Source organism: Heterodontus francisci, chromosome 39 (assembly GCF_036365525.1).
Source record: "Heterodontus francisci isolate sHetFra1 chromosome 39, sHetFra1.hap1, whole genome shotgun sequence".
NCBI classification, from domain to species: domain Eukaryota; kingdom Metazoa; phylum Chordata; class Chondrichthyes; order Heterodontiformes; family Heterodontidae; genus Heterodontus; species Heterodontus francisci.
In genome coordinates, this window is record NC_090409.1 from 15,111,154 (window position 1) to 15,138,213 (window position 27,060).

Here is a 27,060-nt window from a genome sequence, read left to right on the forward strand (position 1 = left end):
AGGGAGCTCCCTCCACTTTATACGCAGAGAGGGAGCTCACTCCACTTTATACGCAGAGAGGGAGCTCCCTCCACTTTATACGCAGAGAGGGAGCTCCCTCCACTTTATACGCAGAGAGGGAGCTCCCTCCACTTTATACGCAGAGAGGGAGCTCCCTCCACTTTATACGCAGAGAGGGAGCTCCCTCCACTTTATACGCAGAGAGGGAGCTCCCTCCACTTTATACGCAGAGAGGGAGCTCCCTCCACTTTATACGCAGAGAGGGTGCTCCCTCCACTTTATACGCAGAGAGGGTGCTCCCTCCACTTTATACGTAGAGAGGGTGCTCCATTCACTTTATAAATAAAGAGGGAGCTCCCTCCACTTTATACGTAGAGGGGAAGCTCCCTCCACTTTATACGTAGAGAAGGAGCTCCCTCCACTTTATACATAGAGAGGGAGTTCCCTCCACTTTATTCGTAGAGGGTGCTCCCTCCACTTTATACGTAGAGAGCGAGCTCCCTCCACTTTATACGTAGAGAGGAAGCTGCCTCCACTTTATACGTAGAGAGGGAGCTCCCTCCACTTTATACATGGAGAGGGAGCTCCCTCCACTTTATAACTAGAGAGGGAGCTCCCTCTATTTTATGCAGCTGCCATGGTGGGATTTGAACCCCTGTCCTCAGACCATTAGGTTGGGCCTCTGGATTACATGACCAATGATATTATCACTTTGCGGCTGCCTCCTTCATGAGTATCTACAGTGTTTGTCCTGTAATATCACTCACAGGTGCTTTTAGGCTGTAGCCCTGGAAATGGTCTCGAATCAGATCCTCAAAGTTCACATTTTCCTGGAAAAAGGCAGGAACAGAGTGAAATAGGATTGATTTTGTCCCTGGATTCAGTGTCCACTGCAGACAGATCAGTTACATTTACAATAGAAATTCCAGGAGTAAATAAGGTCAATACAATAATATGGAAAATGTAAATGACGCCTCTCATAATTGCCATCCATCCAGTATGAGTACAGATTTCAGGTTTATTCCGAGGGAGGTCTTACTCAGAAAATGTCATTGACATTGAAATGATTGTGTTTTATCCAAACACATTATTTACATCAGAACCAAAGCTGCTGATGTAATGTGTTTGTTCAGGAGAGTGTAACTAATAGCAATGATCAGGGGTATAACCGTGTCAGTGGAGATTTATCCCCTGTATAAATGAGGACCCATTGGAATGGATCAGCTCAGAGTGCCTGGTGGAGCTGTGGATTCCAGGCCAACAGAAGACTCTGCTTCTCACAGAAATGGAATATCCAGTAATGTATCAGATAGAAGACATTTACTATCCTGTACTTGCAGCAATTGGAGTTCCTGGTAAGTCAGTATCTCAGCTGTTAATGGTATAAATCAATGTTAACTGTGCTGCTGTACTGGGTATTATTTCTCACTGTGTGTGTTACACAACCGCCTGTTCTTTTCCAGCAATTTACTGATGGAATCTCCTCACTGTCTACTCTTTCATTCTTGCAGGCGTTGTATCATGTCTTTAATGGTATTGGTTTCGGTAGCCGTTGCATTCTTACTGGATTATTCTGTGTAGCAAATGCTTTTGAATGAGGTGTTTTAGTTAAGATCAAAAATCAAACAATCAGGAGTTTTTAACAGTTTCATGATGTGGACCAAATCCGTCCTGGATTATTTATATGAATCTTTATATTTTGTTGATCAATAATGGGACATCTCACAGTCGCAGTGTCACAAGCGGAAAGCACAATGTCCTCCTTCCCCAATAACATGGCTCAGTTTAACTGGGATTTCAATGTATTTATTGATTATCACCGTTATCAAATTTTATTTCATTCTGTGTATGTCTGACACTGCCTCAGAGGTCTGGCTACTGAACTGAGTTTGCTGCTGACACTTTCACATCTCCTTCTCTGCTTCACTGTGGACCTTCACTGTCACTGGACTACATTGTAAAATAGAAAGTATTGATGTGATGTTTTACTGGTTTTCACTCTATCAGTTGGAATCAATAGTTTTTTTTCCATTTATCTGCAGATTATCAGCTGCAGCGCTGATGTTGGTGTTTTATTAATTAAACAATCCCACATTCAAACAGGTTACTTTATAATTCCAGGAGAAGGAATTTCAATGATTGTGAGGTTTGTCGGGAAATAGCTTTCGATCCTGTTTATTCCATGCATTGTAGATGAAGTGAAGAGTGTAGGTGAATAGGTGGAGACTTGAGTGTTCTGTAGATACATTAAATTATTCACAGAGGTTTCACCATTGAACAAACTGACTCTGAGAATAGAATCATTGAACCTGGGGCTGGTGAACAGAACACACACGCAGAATGTTAGGAATAAATCATATGTGAAAAGCAGCATTAAGTAACAGTTTACAGGGTGTGAGTACTCCGGAGAGACAGGGAAGGAGAAAAGGAGCATGGAGAAGGAAACCGACGGGAAAAGAAAAGCAGAAGTAAAGAGAAAGAGAAAGAAGCAGCAGTGTAAATAAATCTCTCTCATAAAGTGCTGGAATGTCCAGAACAATTAGTGAGAGAAACTGTGAGTTGAAGTTGTCTGTTGTCAGATTGTGTTCATTTTCCTGTTGGACTTGATCCTCTGTGTTGATTTCTGTCAGGTCCTCATTTTGTTTTGTAGAAAGTTCCTATTCCTTACTTAGTGACTGAATAAACACAATAGAATCAGTTCATCACTGATGGTAATTCATTATTTAAATACTGCACTTTCAAATCTCTGTGACTGCTCAATTCAATAAAGAGCGAGGCTGATATCAGAAATATGTTTAAATTTATATTTAATGGCCTGTACAAACTAAATATATTGACCATAGTGTATAAACAATGAACTGTTCTCCAACACCAATAACCACAGTAATTATTGTTTGAATGTATTAATTGAGTTGTATTACTGGGATCTATAGATTAGATTTCCTCTAACACTCTGCTGCAGTCTCTCCCTGTGAATCTCAGCCTCTCCTCTCACTGTATTGAATCCTCAGTCTCCTCATCCATTGCTTCAGTTTATCCACTTTCCCAAACCATCTGCTCCAGTCTCCCCTCCTGCTCCAACATATCCTTTACCGTCTCTCCCTCCCAATCTCTCTCACTGTCTCCACCTCCAGCTGCCACGTCCAACATGGGAGCAGTAGGAGGCCATTCAGCCCTTCGTGCCTGCTCTGCCATTCTAGATCTTTGCTGATACTCTAACACAGCGCTGCAGTTTTCCCATTTGATAACAGTCTCTGTCGGTTCCCTGAACCCAGAGCAACAAACCAGCTACACATCCCGCTCTCCCCAAACCTTCCCAACCAACAGTCTGGAGACACATTCCCAATTAACACATTGGATTCCATCTCTGTAAAACAGCTTCTCATTCCCCACTGACACTGCATCCTCACTCAGTACTTCCAGTAGACCCGGTGCTGACTTTATTCACTTTCTGCATCAATCTCCCAATTCATTATTAGTAACTGTGTTTGCAAACATTTCACTGTGACAAAGCACTGCCCGGGTCAATGAATCAGTTTTCACTGCTCGATGCAGCAACAAAGCTGGAAATTTCAGCCCAGATCCTGTCAAACTGCTGCTTTGTCTCCAGGTCTGATCAGTAATTTCTCTGCTTCCTTTTCTCTCCCTCTTCCAGTTAACTTGGTGCCGATTGTGATCCTGTCCCGAGGAAAGTGCGGTCTCTCCAAATGTATCAGTGTCTACCTGGTGGGAATGGCAGTGTCTGATCTCCTGGTCGTTATCACTGATCCCATATTGAGATGGATCGTTTTAATTTATTTCCCATATTCATTCCTGAGAATTACTCCTGTGTGTTCTCTCATTGCCGTTCTGCTTTCTGCATCCACAGATGTTTCTGTCTGGCTCACAGTCACTTTCACCTTTGATCGATTTGTGGCCATTTGTTGTGAGAAGCTGAAAACAAAATATTGCAGCGAGAAAACGGCGGCTGTGGTTGTGGGAACAGTGAGTGTGCTGGGCTGTTTAGAGTCTCTCCCCTGGTACTTTACACTGGAACAAGAATACATTATTGATAATGTTCCCATGGGTTGTGGTTATAAACTGAGCTTCTTCACTTCCCCCATATGGGGGGCATTTGAATTGTTTGACCGCATTTTAACCCCTTGTGTCCCGGTCTTTCTGATTTTGCTGCTCAATGTTCTGACTGTCAGACGGATTTTATTCTCCAGTAAAGTCCGCAGGGGATTCCGACGCCACAGCAATGCAGAGAATCACAAGGACCCAGAGATGGAGAATCGCAGGAAATCAATGATTTTACTCTTCAGTATATCCGGCAGTTTTATCCTGTTATGGGTTACCCGGGTTGTGTTTATCATTTATAGTCGAATTACAGATATTCAGTCTCATTCCTCCTACACTGACCCTCTCTATCTCACACAAGAAACATCAAAGATGCTGCAGGTTCTCAGTTCCTGCACCAACACATGTATTTACATTGTGACCCAGACTAAATTCAGACAGGAGCTGAAGAAGGGGGTGAAATACCCTCTCAATCTCATTGTTAAATTAGTGAAATCATAGAAAGAGCTGAAGGGTTTCAAACACTGGAACTAAATCCCATCCCCCCTCCTCCCCCCCCCTCCCCCCAGACCCCCAGCTCCACCTCCCACCCTCCACCCGCCTCTGTGATTATTAGACCGGCGCCATCTTTAGTCCTGGCAGCGAATGAACGTGCAGACCCTGATGGTTAACGGGAATAGGATACGTTTGCGCATGTGCCAGTGCAGCGCCACCTCGTGGTTGCTGTTGTCAACAACAGTCGCCAGTGGACAAAGCTGCAAGTCGGAGTGAATGTGAGGTCGTGAGCAGGGCAGTAACTGCAGTGTGTCAGGGACACCAGCAGATGGAGATGGACAGAGGGGAGCAGTAACTGCAGTGAGGCAGTGGCACCAGCAGATGGAGATGGTGAGGAGGGACAGTAACTGCAGTGAGTTAGGGACACCAGCAGATGGAGATGGACAGAGGGGAGCAGTAACTGCAGTGAGGCAGTGACACCAGCAGATGGAGATGGTGAGTGGGGGCAGTAACCGCAGTGAGGCAGGGGTACCAGGAGATGGAGATGGTGAGAGGGGGACATTAACTGCAGTGAGACAGGGACACCAGGAGATGGAGAAGGTGAGAAAGGGACAGTAACTGAAGTGACACAGGGACACCAGCAGGTGGCGATGGTGAGAGGGGGCAGTAACCGCAGTGAGGCAGGGGTACCAGGAGATGGAGATGGTGAGAGGGGGCAGTAACTGCAGTGACACAGGGGCATCAGGAGATGGAGATGGTGAGGAAAGGACAGTAACTGAAGTGACACAGGGACACCAGCAGATGGATATGGTGAGAGGGGGCAGTAACTGCAGTGATGCAGGGGTACCAGCCGATCGAGATGGTGAGAGGGGGACAGTAACTGCAGTGAGACAGGGACACCATCAGATGGAGATGCTGAGAGGGGGCAGTAACTGCAGTGACACAGGGACACCAGCAGATGGAGATGCTGAGCCATTACTGATGGGAGAATCTCTTGCTGAGGTTGAAAGTTTCCACAAGTCTGAAGAATTTCCTTTATTGTAAACTTGAGATGCTGAATAAAATAATTTCAATGCAACTTTTGTAAAATGGCTATTTTTCTACTGTGTGAACACTTGTAACATGAAACTCGTTCCTGTTTGGAAAGTTATATTGAGTGATTAAAGGTAATGTATAAATAAAACAACAGGATCAAATAAAACTGAAAGTTATTTAGAAATAAAAACTCTCAATATAAGTTGTGTTGAGTTCTTGATCACCTACGTTATGACATCTCTCTCTCTCACACTTCTCTTTCTATGCTGGTATCTTCTCTACTATAACTACGAGTAGTTGAAATTTTTCTCCAATTGACCTTTGAAAATTAATATTGAATCTGCTTTCAGAAACCTGTCAGACAGTAAATTCCAGACCATAATAACTCCCTGCCTATTTGTTTCACCCCTCTACTAGTGTAAACAGTCTCTCCTCATATCTCCAAAATGAGGGAAAGATTTTGAATGCAATGCAATTAATTTCTCCTGGACAGCAGCTGCAGACAATCTGGAAACTCCTGAATGTGGACAAACAATGAACAAAAATCCCTCTGAATCCCCTAGGAGAGCAGAGGATAGAAACAGTCTGGAAGCAAATGGAAACAAGTGACACTTTATTGCAGCAGTAAAAACTCTGTCAGAAAGTAGAGGTCTTTATTGCTGAACTTTATATAAACTGGAGGTGAAAAGTGGAAGATCTTTAATACCATTTGTGTTAAATGGCCATTTCCCAGCTTTGTGAACCCTTGTAACATTAAACTTGTGAATGTTAGGAAGGTTTTATTGATTGATTACAGTTAATACATAAATACAGAAGCATCAAATACAGGGCAAAGAATCATTGACGAATACAACTGTAAATATGGGTAAGAATTGTTGTGTGAAATGTCACTGGTTATAAAAGTTCTCTTGGCTGCCTCATTAACCTGGCTCTAGTTTCTGTTTTTGTCACACGGTGGAAATGAAAAACCGAATAAAAACCGCATGTTTGTACTGCATTCAAACAGGCCTCTCCAGCAATAACACTTTGTCAGAATTTCAAGGTAATTGCAATGAGTCATTTTCTGAACTTTCTGTTAAGTGGAGGTGAATAGTGAAAGACATTTAATACAATGAGTGTTAAATGGTTATTATCCAAACCGGCCCCTCCAGGTTTTAAATTACAGCAGCTTTTCTGCTCTGTTAATGAGATTTTGGGGGGAGGGAGAGAGAGAGAGACAGACAGACAGGTTTCTATCTGGAATGGTCCATTTGGGATATGTCTGGAATATCCCTCTCTCCCCCATTCGCTGTTTACACAGAGACTCACCTTGGACTGTCCCATACCTGGGATGGAGTGTCCAGATGGGGGAACCTGAGAGCTGGTTGGTTGAGCTGCATTTTGGGTAGACTGTCTCTTTTGAGTGACAGGTTCTGGGATATATTAGGACAACATCAGACCACATTCTTTCCTTCCATGCGGCTGGTTTCTGAAGGTGAGTTTCTGTGTCTCAATCTCTGCCCAGGTGAATTGGAACTGATTACAGTGTGTGTGTGTGTGTGTGAGAGAGTCCAGTCTGAATCCCCCGCTCTCTCTGTCCCAGTCCTGACGCTTTTCTCCAAATCCCACCACAATGCCCCTCTCCAGGATCTCTTCCCCATGGATGAGCTGATGGCGGGAAGGTGTTAGAGTCCAACGATGGAAAGCAGACGGTATGGGATGGAGAGTATCACATCTTTATTGTCTGTTTTCTTCTTTTCTCCCTTCTTCTGACTCAGTCTCTTTCACTAAGTCTCTCTCATTGAATCTCTCTCTCACTCAAATCACTCTCACTGAATCTCTCTCTCACTGAATCTCTCTCTCACTGAATCTCTCTCTCATTGGATCTCTCTCTCTCTGAATCACTCTCTCTCTCACTCAATCTCTCTCTCACTCAATCTCTCTCCAACTGAATCTCTCTCACTCAATCTCTCTCACTGAATCTCTCTCTCACTGAATCTCTCTCTCACTGAATCTCTCTCTCATTGAATCTCTCTCTCATTGAATCTCTCTCTCACTGAATCTCTCTCTCACTGAATCAATCTCTCTCTCTCAATCTCTCTCTCACTCAATCTCTCTCTCACTCAATCTCTCTCGCACTCAATCTCTCTCTCACTCAATCTCTCTCGCACTCAATCTCTCTCGCACTCAATCTATCTCTCTCACAGTCTCTCGCTCACAGTCTCTCTCTCGCACAGTCTCTCTCGAACTGAATCTCCCTCGCACTCAATCTCCCTCTCACTCCATCTCCCTCTCACAGACTCTCCCTCTCACAGACGCTCCCTCTCACAGACTCTCCCTCGCACTCAATCTCCCTCGCACTCAATCTCTCCTCACTCAATCTCTCCTCACTCAATCTCACCTCACTGAATCTCTCTCTCACTGAATCTCTCTCTCTCTCTTTCAATCTCTCTCTCTCTCAATCTCTCTCCCACTCAATCTCTCTCCCACTCAATCTCTGTCCCACTCAATCTCTCTCTCACTGAATCTCTCTCTCACTGAATCTCTCTCTCACTGAATCTCTCTCTCTCTCTCTGTCTCTCTCTCAATCTCTCTCGCACTGAATCTCTCTCTCGCACTGAATCTCTCTCTCACTCTCTCTTTTTCTGAATCTCTCCCTCACCTTGTATTTCTGTCTCTGTTTTTCTCTCTATCTCTCTGTTCCTCCATCTCTCTCTCTCTCCCTCACTTTGTGTTTCTCTCTCTCTCTGAGTGATTGTGCGTCTTTCTGTCTCAATGGCTTTCTCTGTCCTCTCTCTCAATCTCTCTGTGATTCTCTGTCCTCTCTCTCAATCTCTCTGTGATTCTCTGTCCTCTCTCTCAATCTCTCTGTGATTCTCTGTCCTCTCTCTCAATCTCTCTGTGATTCTCTGTCCTCTCTCTCAATCTCTCTGTGATTCTCTGTCCTCTCTCTCAATCTCTCTGTGATTCTCTGCCCTCTCTCTCAATCTCTCCGTGATTCTCTGTCCTCTCTCTCAATCTCTCTGTGATTCTCTGTGTCTTTCTCATTGGCTTTCTGTCTGTCTCTTTGGTGCCTTCAATTTCTTTGTGTCTCTGTTATTTCCCTCCACTTTTTCCCTTCTCTCTATCTTTGTATCTTTCTGTCTTCTCTATTTCTCTTTCTATCATTTCTCTCTCTCTTTCCAAATTTTTCTGTCTTTTCATGACCCTATCCACCGCCCTCAATTTATCCACCGCCCTCAATTTACCCACTGCCCTCAATTTATCCACCGCCCTCAATTTATCCACCGCCCTCAATTTATCCACCGCTCTCAATTTATCCACCGCCCTCAATTTATCCGCCGCCCTCAATTTATCCGCCGCCCTCAATTTATCCACCGCCCTCAATTTATCCACCGCCCTCAATTTATCCACCGCCCACAATTTTTATCCACCACGCAAATCTTTTTCCTGCAATTCCCCCCGCCAGAAAACATCCCCCCCTTGTGCAGACACCCCCGATCTAAATAATCCTCATCTGCAGACAACTGTCTGATATCCCCTGTTAACTAACCCCCATCTAATACCCTCATTATCAACAGACCCCCATCTAATTATCCCCTTCCCTCTGTTACAAGACAACCCATCAAACGACCACCCGCCCAGGTCAGATTCCCAACTAAATATACCCCGGGAACAAACACCCATTTAAATTCCCTCCCGGGAACAAACTCCCATCTGAATAACACCCCCCAGGAACAGACCCCCATCTAAATACCCCCCGAGAACAAACTCCCATTTAAATACCCCCCGGGAACAAACTACCATTTAAATACCCCCCCAGCAACAAACTCCCATCTCAATACCCCCCGGGAACAAACTACCATCTAAATACCCCCCCAGGAACAAACTCCCATCTAAATACCCTCCCAGGAACAAACGCCCATCTAAATTCCCCGGGAACAAACGCCCAACGGAATCCCCCCCCCCCCCAGGAACAAACTCCCATCTCAATACCCCCCGAGAACAAACTCCCATTTCAATACCCCCCGGGAACAAACTCCCATCTAAATACCCTCCCAGGAACAAACTCCCATCTGAATAACAACCCCCAGGAACAGACCCCCATCTAAATACCCCCCGGGAACAAACTCCCATCTAAATACCCCCCGGGAACAAACTACCATCTAAATACCCCCCCCCCCCCCCCCAGGAACGAACTCCCTTCTCAATACCCCCCGGGAACAAACTGCCATCTAAATACCACGGGAATGGCACAGTGGCGCAGTGGTTAGCACTGCAGCCTCACAGCTCCAGGGCTCCAGGGACCCGGGTTCGATTCTGGGTACTGCCTGTGTGGAGTTTGCAAGTTCTCCCTGTGTCTGCATGGGTTTTCTCCGGGTGCTCCGGTTTCCTCCCACAAGCCAAAAGACTTGCAGGTTGATAGGTAAATTGGCCATTATAAATTGTCACTAGTATAGGTAGGTGGTAGGGAAATATAGGGACAGGTGGGGATGTTTGGTCGGAATATGGGATTAGTGCAGAATTAGTATAAATGGGTGGTTGATGGTCGGCACAGACTCGGTGGGCTGAAGGGCCTGTTTCAGTGCTGTATCTCTAATCTAATCTAAATACCCTCCCAGGAACAAACTCCCATCTCAATACCCTCCCAGGAACAAACTCCCATCTAAATACCCTCCCAGGAACAAACTCCCATCTAAATACCTCCCCATGAACAAACTCCCATCTCAATACCCCCCGGGAACAAACGCCCAACTGAATACATCCCCAGAACAAACTCCCATCTAAATACCCCCCGGGAACAAACTCCCCTCTGAATAACCCCCCAGGAACAAACTCCCATCTCAATACCCTCCTGGAACAAACTCCCCTCTGAATAACCCCCCAGGAACAAACTCCCATCTAAGTACCTCCCCATGAACAAACTACCATCAAAATACCCCCCCCCCCCCGGGAACAAACTCCCCTCTGAATAAACCCCCAGGAACAAACTCCCATCTCAATACCCTCCTGGAACAAACTCCCCTCTGAATAACCCCCCAGGAACAAACTCCCATCTAAGTACCTCCCCATGAACAAACTACCATCAAAATACACCCCCCCCCCCCGGGAACAAACTCCCCTCTGAAAAACCCCCCAGGAACAAACTCCCATCTCAATACCCTCCTGGAACAAACTCCCCTCTGAATAACCCCCCAGGAACAAACTCCCATCTAAATACGCCCCGGGAACAGACTCCCATCTCTATACCCGCCCGCAACAGACCCCCATCTAAATACCCACCGTTCTGTGAACAGACTCCCATCTAAATACCCCCCCCCCCCCATTAAATGAACCCAATCTAATTCTCCCCCCGCTCTCCACTGTAAACTCTCCCGGTTTCTAAATACACTCCCTGTCCTGTAAAAGCTTCCCCTCTACTAATTCCCACCCTGTATCATCACCCCCATGAACAGCCCCCTACCCCCCTCACTCCCCACCGTGTTATTCCCACCTCCATCACTTTCCTGGGTTTGGCTCCGTCTCCCGACAATCTTCCGTTCATTTTAATTCCAGATCTGGATAAGCCACTGGAATTCCAACTACTTGCTCCCAGATCCCCGGCACCTTTAACTCCTTTCCGGCCAAAATCAGGGCCGGGCAGAGAGCAAGGACCTTCAGAGGCGAACTGGCATTCTGAGCCTTTAACGCACAGGACACAGCCCTCTCTGCAGAAAGGTGTTTCACCTGCTCTCCCCATCGGCTTCAGGGACTCAAACAGAGGGAGACACACACAAACACTCACACATTGATTTTGCACAGGGACGGGAAGAGGCCATTCAGCCCTTTGATCCTGTCCCACCCATGTTAGATCATGGCTGACCTGTCCCTTTCCCCATTGATCCACAAGGAGACAGGCAGAGACAGTCGGGGAGCAGATACAGAGAGTCAAAGAAACGCTGGGCTGGACTCGGACTTGGTGCCAATGGTGCAAACCAGTGTGGAGGGCAGGAGGGTGGTTGTGTATCGGCTGTCCGTTCAGAATCTCTACCCTGTTTTTACCTCAATGGGAGCAAAACTGGGCAGAGATGGAAAGCAGGATCCCACTTCACAATCACCCTGTACAACACCAAGGCTGTGAGTTCAAATCCACCACCTGACAGAGGGACAGAAACACAGAAAACAGATCCCGGGATTAGGACAGAACAGAGAGAGAGAAAAATAAATGGAAAGGGAGATGGAGAATGAGATGCAGGGAGTCCGACACCAGTGAGAGAAACTGAGAACAGAGGGTCGGAAATACTGAGAAGGGCAGAGAGAGAGAGAGAAATGGAGATATTGAGAAAGATCCCAGACCAAGAGAGAGACGCAGAGACAGAAAGATATGGAGGGGCAGAGATACAAAGTAAGATGCGTTTACAGAATAGAGAGGGATGCTGCGGGATGGGGGAAATGCAGAGATAATCTTGCAGGAAAGGAGGAGCAGCGATGGAAAGATTCAGGGATTTGGAAGTGAGCGAGAGAAGAAATGGAGTGAGAGAGAGACAGATAAAGATGCAGAGAGTCGCAGAAAGAGAATGACAATGGAAACCTGTGAGACTCTAGAGAGAGGCAGAGATAGAAAGGATGTTGAGAGATACAGAGATAGGGATTTAAAGATGTGAAGAAACAGCTAGGAACAAGGAGGAAGGTGCAGGGAACAAGTAGCAGCAAGAGATGTAGAGAGGGAAATCTATGGGATTACATTGACTTCTGGAGCAGCGCTTCCCAAACTATTCCCTTTGGAGCACCATCAAGCCCCCTCCCTTGTGGTAAAAAAAATTCACAGACCCCCGGAAACACAAAATCAAAATACTGCGGATGCTGGAAATCTGAAATAAAAACTGTTCTGGAAATACTGAGCATTTCCAGCACTTTGTTTTTCTATCAGCCCCGAAAACACAAACAGTTTTCTTTTCTGAATTTAGAAATGAATTTGACAATGACAAATATATATGTATTATTATTTTCCCTCTCCGGTTAAAGCTCTTGTCTGAGAATTCCACGTGGCTAAAAGATTCTCCCTCTGCATCATCACAGCTGCAGCTTCCGAAAAGATTCTCCTTGGGAATAAGAGAAATAAAATTGATTCAAACAAAGAAAAGCATTTTTGCACAGAAATAAAACACAGCAAGAGCCCAGGACTCTTTCTCTCAAACTCACTGACATAAAACAATCTTTCAGTGACTTACAAACACATCCCCTGACACAGAGCCAGAGACTGGGAAGTGTAGATGTGTTTACCCTGTCATTTCCTGCTCTCTCTCTCTCTCTCTATTTCTCTCTGTGTCTCTTGACATCTGTTTCTGCCTCATTGTAAAAACACACAAACACTGGAGACCCCCATCCCCTCTCCTGTAGAAGGATAGAGAGAGAAATCCACATTCCCATCCCTGAAAATCTGAATTCAAATGGTCCCCAGGTGTTTCATTTCACTGTCAAATTCAGCCCACAGCCTAAAACACCATCAATATTCGGGAATGAGAACAAGCCTTTACAAACCTTCACATTTCACCCATTTCATTGCTGATTCACAGAAGTATTTGACACTCAAAGAATTAATTTTTAAAGTGCTCGTCACTGTTGCAATGTTGGAAATGCTGCAGGACATTGGTACACAGCAAGATCCCACAAGTTGCAGTGTGATAACAGCCTGCAAGCTGTGCACAGCAAGATCCCAGCAATGGTGACACTTCAACCAAGGTTTGAGTGTGGATTTCTCTCTCTCTCTGTCTTTCTCCATCTTTCTCTGCCTTCCCTTCCTCACCCACACTCCGCCTGTCTCTCTCTCTCTCTCTCTCTCTCTGTTTAACCTGCCACCTCCAGCTGTTTCGCTCTCCCTCTTTTTCTCTCCACCTGTTTCTGCCTCAGTGTCATAAAGTAGAAATTGATGCAGGGAATGTATGCACAACAGGATCCCACAATGTGATCATAGCCAAATATCCCATCACAGTCCTCAGAAAATGCTAAACTCCATCTTTAAACTGAAAACAACTTTTATGCAGCTTCACGTTCAGCTCTTGTAATTATTGGCCCTCAGGAGCAGTTGGCACTCAATGAATTAATTTTGAAAGTGGTCCACTGTTGCAATGCAGGAAACCTGCAGGCAGTGTGTGCACAGCAAGATCCCAGCAATGGTGACACGTCAATATTCAGTTTACCAAGCTTTTGAGTGTAGATTTTTCTCTCTCCCTCTCTCTCTGTCTCTGTCCATCTTTCTCTGCGCTCCCTCCCTCACTCACCTGTCTCTCTCTCTCCCTGCATTTAACCTGCCACCTCCAGCTGTCTCTCACTCTCCCTCTTTTTCTCTCCATCTGTTTCTGCCTCAGTGTTGTAATGCAGGAATTGATGCAGGGAATGGATGCACAGCAGGATCCCACAATTGATTAAAAGGCATTGTTAAGCAAAATAGCACAGCAAGAGTCCAGGAATTGCCCTCAGTGACACAGACACTCTCTCAGCAACACCCAAATACAGACAAATCACAGTTAATAAACCAAAGGATAAAAGGGTTCAGACAGCAACCTCCACCTCTCTGTGTCTGTCTCTGTATCTCTCTCCCCTGTCTCTGTATCTCTCTCCCCTGTCTCTGTATCTCTCTCCCCTGTCTGTGTATTTCTCTCCCCTGTCTCTGTATCTCTCTCCCCTGCCCATGTATTTCTCTCCCCTGTCTGTGTATCTCTCTCTCCTGTCTCTCTCTCTCTCCGTCCATATCTGTTTTTGTCCCTCTATCTCATATGTAATCTTGACTGAAAATAGCTGTGAAATATTTCTGTCTCACCATTTAAACCAACAACAAATCACACAGCTGTTTGTGTTTTTAACTATTAAAGGTTTAAATAGAGAGACAGAGGGAAAGAAAGCTGGAGAAAGACAGAGAGAGAATTCGAAACTCAGAACTTCAGTAAACTGAATTATTTGATTCGGGAACATTTGACACTCAGTGAACTGTTTAAGTGCTCGTCACTATTGTAATGTTGGAAACACAGCATGCCATACGTGTACAGCAAGATCCCACAATTTATTTCACCCTCAAATTCACGTCACTGCACTAAATACCAGCATCACTCTGGAATTATACCGGCTCCAAGCTCAGGACTTTAATTCCAGGCCTTCAGGGGAGCCTTACACAAAATGAATTCACTTCTAAAATGGTGTGACAGGGAGGGAAGTGTCCTCATTGTTGTCATGTAGGAAATGCTGCAGGCCACTAGATGCACAGCAAGATCCCACAAGCAGCAATGTGATAATAGCCAGATTTCAGTCCCTAGAAAGGGTGAAACTCCCTCTTTAAACTGGGAACAAGCTGCTGATTCCGTCTCACCATTTCAAATAACGACAAATCACATTGCTGTGTGTGGTATGTTTATTTTTATTTCTTAAAGGTTTAAGTGGCGATGGAGAGTGTGTAACCGAGACAGAGAAGAGAAAGCATGGGGGAAGATAGAGACACAGGGAAAGAATGTGGAGACAGAGGGAAAGCTAACATCATAACTAAAGTGAAATTAATTAAAATGGGCACCGTGCATCTTATTCCACTAAGTTCACGAAGCATTGCCCAAAACATCAGCAAACCTCACAGACAGGGCTGGATGGAGCAAGTGCAAATGGGACTCCTTCCTGGGGTTGCTCCTTTAACCCCAGGCTTTCAACATGTTTAAAACTCCAGGGCCCCAATCCGACAGGAACTAGATAACCCAGGGCCCCAGAGAGGATATTAAACCTCGGGCTAATAAACAGACACAACCCACGTGGGCCCTTTGGGTGCAGCCTGTGGACAAGGCCTCAGTCCGTCCCCTCGGGAGGAAGCTCCTGTCCAAGGATTCCTCGTACAAACTTTCCCTCTTTTCATCTTCACGATGCAGTTTTCAGAATGAAAATTTCTGAAGGCAAGAGGGAAAGAGAGAAAATTGATTAAAAGGCATTTTTAAAGACAATAACTCCGTACATCTTATTTAACAGTAAAGATTCTGAACATTGCCCAAAGCACACGGATTACTCTAGAATTATAACAAGCCTTTAGAAACTATCACATTTGTGACTTAATTCCAAGCTTTTGACCCTCAATGAGTTAATTTTTAAAGTGGTCGTCACTGTTACAATGTTGGAAAAGCTGCAGGCCATTGGTGCACAGCAAGATCCCACAAACATCATTCTGATAACAGCCAGCTACCCCTCCTCTCCCCCTCTGATTCTCTCTATGTTTCCCACACTCTCTTGCGTCTCTCTCCCTCCTGTTACTCTCATTCAGAGAGACAGATGGAGAATGAGAATGAGTCTTGCGAAGTGGGCCCCAGAGAGGAAATTGAACCTCGGGCTAATAAATAGACACAACTCACGTGGGCCCTTTGGGTGCAGCCTGTGGACAAGGCCTCAATCTGTCCAAGGATTCCTCGTCCCAAACTTTCCCTCTTTTCAACTTCACGGTGCAGTTTTCAGAATGAAAATTCCTCAGGGGAAAGAAGGAGAAAAAAATGGATTAAAATACAAAGCGAGGACATATTTCAACAAAATAGGATAGCAAGAGCCCAGGGTTTCCTCTCTCAGCAATATTCAAATACAATCAAATCACAGTTATAAACCAGATTGAGACAGAGAGAGCACACACACAGATACACAGACACACACATTGAATCAGACTGGGGAATGTGTCCACTCTCTCTGGAGAGAGTGTGAAAGGTGGGTTTTGTGATTGGAACTGAGATCTTCAAACCCAGTTTATATCCTGAGTGAGCTGTTTGCAAACTCCACCCCTTGAGCCTCTGACATGTTGGGCTGTCTCTCAATCTCCTGCCTCGGGGGCGAGGGAGGGGGCCTGTCCATTTATATGTTAATCCCAGGTCAGGACCATCCGGACTTTTACAGTCCATTGATATGTTAATCCCAGCACAGCAATGCTTTCAGCCATCTCTTAGTTAACTTCAAACCTTTAATACTTTCCCTGCAGTTTGAAAGTATTAAACATTGTTACTCAGCTTGTGATTGGGGATTTTTACTGACATCAGAGTCGATTGTAAAGTGTCTCCCCTTCCCTCACTTCTAAAGTGTCTCAGGGTTGTTGTTGTGTGCTGACAGTTTTTTCAGTGTCCAGTCCCTTTCAACTTGTAATTAAATCTGTAGAACACAAATAAATGTAAAGTTTCTCCTGCAAGCTGTTTTGTCCTCCTCCTTCCAAGGTCTCTCTCCGTCACTGCCCTATCTCTCGCTCTGTCTTTCACAGGACTGGGCAGACACTGGGGATTGTTACTGAAGTTCTGTTGGCCATTTTTACTGTCATCAGTGTGGATTGTAAAATCTGTGTGTGTGTGTCTCTCTCTCTCTCTGTGTGACTTAGTGTGTGTCTATGTGTGTGTGTCTGTGTGTCCCTTTATGTGTGTGTCTGCATGTTTGTGTGTGAGAGAGAGTGAATCTCAGGGTCAACTCTCTGCATCTCTATCTCTCCTTCTCTCTCTGTTTCTCCTTCGCTCTCTACCTCTCCCTCTCCGAGTCCGCTTCTCTCATAGAAACATCGAAAATAGGAGCAGGAGCAGGCCATTCGGCCCTTTGGGCCTGCTCCGTCATTCAATAAGGATCAGACCGATGGTCTAATTCAGTACCCTGTACCCACTTTCTCCCCATACCCCTTGATCCCTTTGACATTAAGAAATATATCTCTCTCCTCCATGAATATATTTAATGACTTGGCCTCCACTGCCTTCTGCGGTAGAGAGTTCCACAGGTTCACCACCCTCTCCCCCATCCATCTCTCCCCTCTATCTCCGTCTCCACCCTCTATCTCCCTCTCCCCCTCTATTTCCCAATCCCCCTCTATCTGTCAATCCCCCTCTATCTCCCTCTCCAGCTCTCTCTCCCTCTCCCCCTCTATCTCCCTCTCCCCCTCTATCTCCCTCTCCCCTCTATCTCCCACTCCCACTCTATCTCCCTCTCCCCCTCTATCTCCCTCTCCCCCTCTATCTCCCTCTCCTCCCCCTCTATCTCCTCTCCTCCCCCGCAATCTCTCTCCTCCCCTCTATCTCTCTGCTCCCCTCTATTTCTCTCCTCCCCCTCTATCTCTCCACTCCCCCTCTATCTCTCACTCCCCCTCTATCTCTTTCTCCCCTCTCTCTCCCGCTCTCTCTTCCCCGCACAACTTTCTCTCCCCCCATATATCCCTCTCGTTGTCTTTTGCTATCACTGTCTCTGCCTCTCTCTCTTTCTCTCTGCAGCTGCCTCTCTCTCTGTTTCTCTCTGTGTCTCTATCTCTCTCTCTGTCTGTGTGTCTCTCTCTCTCTCTCTGTTACTCTCTCACTCTCTCTTTGTCACTATCTCAGTATTTTCCTCTCTATATCTCTGACTCCCTCTCTATTTCTACCTCTTCCTATCTGTCGCTCTATCTGTCCCTCCATCTGTCTTTCCCTCCCGAACACTCCACCTCTCTCCTGCTCTCTCTGTCCCTCCATCTGTTTTTCCCTCTCTGTCACTCCCTCGGTCCTTCTCTCTGTCTCTCCCTCTCTCTCCTTCTCTCTCTCTCTCTGTCCTTCCATTTGTGTTTCCCTCCCTGTCACTCCCTCTCTCTCCTTCCATCTCCCTCTCCTGTCTCTCTGTCTCTTTATCTCCATCTCTCCCTCTACCTCTCTGCCTCTGTCCATAACTCTGTCTGTGTCTCTGACACCATTTCTCCCTTTCTCTTCCCCCTCTCTCTTTTCATTTCTCCCGTCCTCCCTCGCTCCCAGGGCAGCAATGGTTTAAACCATTTTTCCTTCCTTCATTATCCCTCCCTCTCTGTCCCTCTCTCTCCCCCTCTCTCTGTCTCTGCCTCTCTCTATGTCTCTATCTGTCCCTCCATCTGTCTTTCCCTCTCTGGCATTCCTTCTCTCTCCTTCTATCTCTGTCTCTCTCTCTCTATACCTCCATCTGTCCTTCCCTCCCTGTCACTCCCTCTCGCTCCTCTCTCTGTCTCTCTCCCTCTCTGTCCCTCCATCTGTCTTTCCCTCCCTGTCACTCCCTCTCTTCTTCGATCTCTGACCCTCTCTCTGTCTCTCTATCTCTCTCTCCCTCCATCTGTCTTTCCCTCTCTGTCACTCCCTCTCTATCTCTAACCTTCTATCTCTGCCTCTCTCTGGCATTATCTCTGTCTCAGCATCTATCACTGGCTGTTCCTCGATCCTTCTCTCTCTCTCTGTATCTCCCTCTCTGTTCCATCTGAATCCCAGTCTCTCCCTCTCTGTTACTCTTTGAATCACAGTCTCTGCCTCTCTATTATCCTCTGAATCCCAGTCTCTCCTTCCCTGTTACCCTCTGAATCCTAGTCACTCCCTCTCTATTAACCTCTGTAACCCTCTGAATCCCAGTCTCTTCTCTCTGTTACCCTCTGAATCCCAGTCTCTCTCTCTCTGTTACCCTCTGAATCCCAGTCTCTTCTCTCTGTTACACTCTGAATCCCAGTCTCTCTCTCTCTGTTACCCTTTGAATCCCAGTCTCTCTCTCTCTGTTGTCCTGTAAATCCCTCTCTCTCCCTTTCTGTTACCCTCTTAATCCAAGTCTCTGTATTATCCTCTGAAACCCAATCTCTCCCTCTCTGTTACCCTCTGAATCCCAAACTCTGCCACTCTGTTATCCTCTGAATCCCAGTCTCTCCCTGTCTGTTACCCTAAGGAATCAGTGAACATTCTCTCCAAGGTCCCGCTGTTCACAGACACAGAGAGAATGTTGGAGACAGTCACGTTGTTCGGTTAGATCGAAAGGACAAATGTCAAATATAATCATAGTTTGATGTAATCCTGTGTACACGGAGCTACAAGAAATAGGCATAGAGTGTGAACGATCAGGAGAGAGGGAGAAATAAAGATGGAGAGAGTGTAACAGTGAGAAAGGGAGAGGTATACATGGAGAGAGAAGTGGAAAACGATTCTGACTGGTAATCTCTCCATCTCCGTCTTCCCCTCTCCCTTAGTCATTCAATCGCTAGTTCCCCACTCTGCTACTCTCTCCATGTTTATATGTCTCCTCTTCTCTCTCTATCTCTATCTCCCTCTGTCCCCTCTCAATCCCAATCTTCTCTGTGTCAAATCTTCCCGTCTGCTGAACATAGCTTTGCAGGAACACTGACTGACACTCTCCATCCCAATCTCTTCCTCTTTCTCACTGATACTTCCTCCCCATTGCTATCCTTCCCTCTCTCTGTTTTACTCTCTCTATATCGATCCCTGTCTCTCTCACTGTTACTCTCTCCATCTGGATGGAGGAAGGGAAAGAGAGGCACATATCGAGTCAGCTTTACTCTGTATATACCCCCACACTGTACCTGCCCTGGGAGTGTTTGATAGAACAGTGAGGGCAGAGATTTACTCAATAGCTAACTAATAGCTTGGCAGCATTTGATGGGACAGTGTAAACGGAGCTTTACTCTGTATCCCTGGAATTTAGAAGGGTAAGGGGTGATCTGATCAAAGTTTAAAGTGGTGGATGGGGTACCAATCAGGTGGACTGCTTTGTCCTGGATGGTGTCGAGCCTCTGGAGTGTTGTGGATGTTACACTCATCCAGGCAAGTGGAGAGATCCCATCACACACCTGATTTGTGTCTTGTAGGTCGTGGAAAGGCTTTGGGGAGTCAGTGGTGAGTCACTGTAGCCACAGTACTGATGTGATTACTTCAGCTCAGTTCCTGGTCAATGTCTCCCAAGGATGTTGATGCTGGAGGATTCAGCGATGGGATAATGCTTTGAATGCCAAGGGGAGGTGGTTGGATTCTCTCTTGTTGCAGATGCTCATTGCCTGTCTGTGTTTTTTTTCTGTGCTCTGGTACCAATTTCCTCATGGGGACGTCTTAATGGTGCCTCATAATTGACTAGTTAGCAATATGAATGCTCATGGAATGAATGGGACAGGGACAGAGTGGATACAACATTGGCTAAGGGACAGAACACAGAGAGTAGTGGTGAATGGTTGCTTCAGACTGGAGGACGGTATCTATGCCTGACATAATCTTATACACTTCTTTTCAATCTTCCCTCAATCTCCTTTGTTCTAAGGAGACCAAACCCAGCTTTTCCAACCTAACTTTGTAGCTAAAATCCCTCATCCCTGGAAACATTCTGGTAAATCTCCTCTGCACCCACTCAAGGACCCTCACCTCCTTCTTAAAGTGTGGTGACCAGAACTGGACACAATTTTCCAGTTGGGGCCCAATTAGAGCTTGATAAATGATCAGCATAACCTCCCTGCTTTTGTAGTCACTATGTACAGTATCCATTGTGGTACAGGGATATTCCCCAAGGGTTCGGATTCGGACCACTGATCTTTTTGATATATATGAATGACTTGGACTTGGGTTTACAGGGCATAACTTCAACATTATGCCATCTGCAATGTAATAAACAGGGAAGGGAAAGTAGGAGACTTCAGGAGGATAGACAGAGCCTGGTGAAATGGTCAGACACATGGCAGGTTAAATTTAATGCTGAGAAATGTAAAATGATGCATTTTGGAAGGAAAGCTGAGCAGAAGCAATATAAACTAAATGGTACAATGTAAATTGGGTGCAGGGACAGAGAGTCCTGGGATTTCATTTGTGTCAATTTTTCTCTCTTCAAGATTCAGTTTGCGGCTTGCAATCTGTAAGTTGAATTTAGCTCCACCCTGAAACGTGTCAGCAGACATGTTGGGAAATGTGTCAAAACTGTTTCCATTCAGACATTCCGACATTGTGGAAGTGTGAGCTATCTTTGCAGAGACAGGAAATCGGGGTGTTTGAATGGACCTGCAGGTTTTGGTTATTGCAATAAGGTGAGAATTTGAATTGTGTCCCTTGCAGATGCACAGAATTGAAGGTATTTACAGAACACCACATGAAGTAGTTTACCAATGCCTGACAAACTTCAAAGACTTCAGACACATGGAAGAAGAGGAAAAGGGAACAATATACAAAACCTGAGATGGTCCGACAACAGAAGTAGGAAAATGAATCTATGGGTTTTAATTTGTAGGCCTGAGCTGAGAGTTACAAGCTAGCCAGGAAGGATCTAAAGGGAGAGCTAAGAAGAGCGAGGAGAGGACACGAGAAGTCATTGGCGGATAGGATCAAGGAAAACCCTAAGGCTTTCTATAGGTATATCAGGAATAAAAGAATGACTAGAGTTAGATTAGGGCCAATCAAGGATAGTAGTGGGAAGTTGTGTGTGGAAGCAGAGGAGATGGGGAAGCGTTAAATGAATATTTTTCGTCAGTATTTACAGTAGAGAAAGAAAATGTTGTCGAGGAGAATACTGAGATTCAGGCTACTAGGCTAGATGGGATTGAGGTTCACAAGGAGGAGGTGTTAGCAATTTTGGAAAGTGTGAAAATAGATAAGTCCCCTGGGCCAGATGGGATTTATCCTAGGATTCTCTGGGAAGCCAGGGAGGAGATTGCAGAGCCTTTGTCCTTGATCTTTATGTCTTCATTGTCGACAGGAATAGTGCCGGAAGACTGGAGGATAGCAAATATTGTCCCCTTGTTCAAGAAGGGGAGTAGAGGCAGCCCTGCTAATTATAGACCTGTGAGCCTTCCTTCAGTTGTGGGTAAAATGTTGGAAAAGGTTATAAGAGATAGGATTTATAATCATCTTGAAAAGAATAAGTTCATTAGCGATAGTCAGCACGGTTTTGTGAAGGGTAGGTCGTGCCTCACAAACCTTATTGCGTTTTTCGAGAAGGTGACCAAACAGGTGGATGAGGGTAAAGCAGTGGATGTGGTGTATATGGATTTCAGTAAGGCGTTTGATAAGGTTCCCCACGGTAGGCTATTGCAGAAAATACGGAAGTATGGGGTTGAAGGTGATTTAGAGCTTTGGATCAGAAATTGGCCAGCAAAAAGAAGACAGAGGGTGGTGGTTGATGGCAAATGTTCATCCTGCAGTTTAGTTACGAGTGGTGTACCGCTAGGGTCTGTTTTGGGGCCACTGCTGTTTGTCATTTTTTATAAATGACCTGGAAGAGGGTGTAGAAGGTTGCGTTTGTAAATATGCGGATGACACGAAGGTCGGTGGAGTTGTGGATAGTGCTGAAGGATGTTGTTGGTTACAGAGGGACATAGATAGGCTGCAGAGCTGGGCTGAGAGATGGCAAATGGAGTTTAATGCGGAATACTGTGAGGTGATTCACTTCGGAAGGAGTAACAGCAATCCAGAGTACTGGGCTCATGGGAAGATTCTCGGTAGTGTGGATGAACAGAGAGATCTTGGTGTCCAGGTACATAAATCCCTGAAAGTTGCTACCCAGGTTAATAGGGCTGTTAAGAAGGCATATGGTGTGTTAGCTTTTATTAGTAGGGGGATCGAGTTTCGGAGCCACGAGGTCATGCTGCAGCTGTGCAAAACTCTGGTGAGACCGCACCTGGAATATTGCGTGCAGTTCTGGTCACCGCATTATAGGAAGGATGTGGAAGCTTTGGAAAGGGTGCAGAGGAGATTTACTCGGATGTTGCCTGGTATGGAGGGAAGGTCTTACGAGGAAAGGCTGAGGGACTTGAGGTTGTTTTCGTTGGAGAGAAGGAGGAGGAGAGGTGACTTAATGGAGACATATAAGATAATCAGAGTGTTAGATAGGGTGGATAGTGAGAATCTTTTTCCTCGGATGGTGATGGCAAACACGAGGGGACATAGCTTTAAGTTGAGGGGTGACAGCTATCGGACAGATGTCAGAGGTAGTTTCTTTACTCAGAGAGTAGTAGGGGCGTGGAACGCCCTGCCTGCAACAGTCGTAGACTTGCCAACTTTAAGGGCATTTAAGTGGTCATTGGATAGACATATGGATGAAAATGGAATAGTGTAGGTCAGATGGCTTCACAGGTCGGCGCAACATCGAGGGCCGAAGGGCCCGTACTGCGCTGTAATGTTCTAATAAAATTCTAATAATGTCACCATTGCTTCTTTTGCCAATTACCTTAAACACATATCCACTTGTTTCCGATCCTTCAACCGATATGAACATTATTTTTCCTTTCTGCTTTGCGCAGACTATACATGATTTTGAACACCTCTCCGACATCTCCGCACAACCTTCTCTTCTGCAGGGAACATAGTCACAACTGCTCCAATCTATTTACGTAACTAACGTTCCTCATCGCTGAAAGCATTCTTGGTAATCTTTCCTGCACCCTTTCTGATGAGTTCACAATTTTCCTGAACTGCTGTGCTTAGAAAGGGACACAGAACTCTAGTTGCGATCGAATCAATGTTAGACACAATTTTAGCAGAACTGCAATAATCACGGTCCAATATACATCCTGAGTAGATAGAACATACAACATAGAACAGTGCAGCACAGTACAGGCCCTTCGGCTCACGATGTTGTTCCGAACTTTTAACCTAATCTAATATCGAATTAACTACCTACCCTTCATTCCACTATCATCCATGTACCTATCCAAGAGTCGCTTAAATGCCCCTAATGTATCTGCTTCTACTACCACCGCTGGCAGCGCATTCCACGCACCTACAACTCTCTGTGTAAAGAACCGACCTCTGACATCTCCCCGAAACCTTCCTCCAATCACCTTAAAATTATGCCCCCTGGTGATAGCCCTTTCCACCCTGGGAAAAAGTCTCTGGCTATCCACACTATCTATGCATCTGATCATCTTGTCCCCCTCAATCAAGTCACCTCTCATCCTTCTTTGCTCCAATGAGAAAAGTCATCGCTCCCTTAATCTTTCTTCGTAGGACATGCCCTGGACCCCAAGATCCCTCTGTTCCACCACACTACCAAGAATGCTGTTTTTAAGCCTGTATACCGCATTCATGTTCGACCTTCCAAAATGAATCACTTCACACTTTTCCAGGTTGAACTCCATCTGCCACTGCTCAGCCCAGCTCTGCATCCTGTCAATGTCCCTTTGCCACCTACAACAGCCTTCCACACTATCCACAACTCCAGCAACCTTCGTGTCATCGGCAAACTTGCTAACCCAGCCTTCCACTTCCTCATCCAATTCATTTATAAAAATCACAAAAAGCAAAGGTTCCAGAACAGATGCTTGTGGAACACCACTGGTCACCGAGCTCCATGCTGAATGCTTTCCATCTACTACCACCCTCTGTCTTCTATGGGCCAGCCAATTTTGTATCCAGACAGCCAACGTTTCCTGAATCCCTTGCCTGCTTGCTTTCTGAATGAGCCTTCCATGGGGAACCTTATCAAACGCCTTGCTAAAATCCATATACACCACATCCACTGCTCTTCCTTCATCAATGTGTTTTGCCACATCCTCAAAGAATTCAACAAGGCTTCTGAGGCATGACCTGCCCCTCTCAAAGCCATGCTGATTGTCTCTAATCAAACCGCGATTTTCCAAATAATCATAAATCCTGTCACTCAGAATCCTCTTCAATAATTTGCCCACTACCGACGTAAGACTCACTGGTCTATCATTCCCAGTGTTATCCCTATTCCCTTTCTTGAACAAGGGAACAACATTTGCCACCCTCCAATCATTCGGTGCTACTCCAGTGGACAGTAAAGACACAAAGATCATCGCCAAAGGCGCAGCAATCTCTTCCCTCGCTTCCCCTAATATCCTTGGGTATATCCCGTCTGGCCCCGGGGACTTATCTGTCCTCATATCATTCAGGATAGCTGCCAGATAATAAAATTCAGCATCAACGATCCACAATTTTTTTCACGAACGTGCTGAAGAAAAGAAACATTCAGCATTATAAAGTGTTACCAGTGACTCTAACTTAGGGTAAGAAAAAGTCATTCTACACAGGATTTGAATGCGGTGACTATGTTGCACTGCTGGTAACATCCGTTTCTGTTCAATAGGAAACAAAACAAAATCAATGCACTTCACTTTACAACTTATTACCCAATAACGTCATCCAACAGCAACAATTGTTTCCCTTTTCTGCCATTTATAAAACAGGAATGCAGTTTCATCATGCAGAGATTTTATTCACATGAAAGACACAGTGCAGTTCTACAGTGACATACTTCCAGTATTACATGGCCACTGAGGTGAGGTATTCCATTCAATTTAGTGTCGCACACTCAGTGCAATTCTGTAGTGATAAATGCTCCCATTAAGATATGGTCACTGGGATCACGTGTTGCAGTCTGGTACATGACTCACACTCAGTACAAGTCTGCAATGACTGATGGTCACAGGCATACATGGTCACTGTTGTCAGCTTTTCAATTACGATTGGTTAAATACACTCAGTGCTATTGTACAATATCTGACAATGCCAGGAATATATTTCTTCAGATCAGTGCCTGCACTGAAGTTTGAGTCAACAGTGCAGAATACTCCAGAAGAGAATGACGTGACATTTCAGAGAACTCATGAGCTACAAATAGGTTTGCTTTCAATTAAGGCAATGGAGTTGTGGTAGTAATTTTGCGGAACTGTTGCTTCTATAACTGTTATTTGAGTAAGTAGATTAATATAATCCGAGTGAATATATATACACTCATATACAAGTTGAAAGTATAGCCACATATTGTTCCAAAATGGAGTATTTACCCAAGGCATTGTGGGACAAGTTAGTTAGCTTGCAGCCTTAAGCAGGGTACTGCTTAGCACAAACACCAAGAAGGGCCCCTCTTATCAATGTATACGACAGCTGCTTTGTGTAACTGCAGACTGCACGAAGCACTCAGGAATGCAAGCTTGATAATGGTGAAAGGAAGACCCAAGGATAATTGATGGGTTCTGAGAAACATCACAAGATGATCAGGGGGCTTGCACGAGCTGATCACGTAGCCATATGATGCCTAATGAGTAATCTAATTTGTAATATGTGTCATGTATGTAGTCAATAACCGTTATGATTGGATTATGTCCAGCCAGGATGGGCTGAGTAACTGCATATCCGTTGTGGATTTTTCTTTGTTCGGTGGAGTGGCACTGGACCGCACCTAGGGAAGGTTTGATCCCCATGATATCATGCAATAAAGTGTTTATTCTCAAGGTCTGAGCCCGGAGAATTTGTTCAACAATTTGGCATAATCTGAATTTCTCCAACAGGAGTGGTACCACAGAGGTAATTCAGAACAATGACCTTAACAAAATGGGGTCACTGACCGGCTATCTGTCTACCGGTCAACCTTCGCTCAACACGTAACATTATCAATTACAGTATAAAACCAGAGATGAAGTCAGACACAGATATAAACCACTACAATATTTACAGTCACGTACCAGGAACACCAATAGAGGCAAGGATTATGTAGTATATTTTCAGGATATTTTCAATTGAAAGATGCATTTTCTGTGAGGAGCAACCTGTTATGTCGTGTTGCAAGTAACCTCGCTGAATGAAACTCTGAGACCATGCATTCCCGGAGCCTTTAATTTATACCCTGCAGGAATTTTAACAGGGTATTGATGTCGCAAAATTTTTCTTTGTTTTTTTTTCACATTTTATTTTGAGCAACCAAATTACGACATTTGTGTTTACCGCATATTATGAGAGAATATAATTAAAGTGGAGATTGAATCTGAAAACCCCAAAG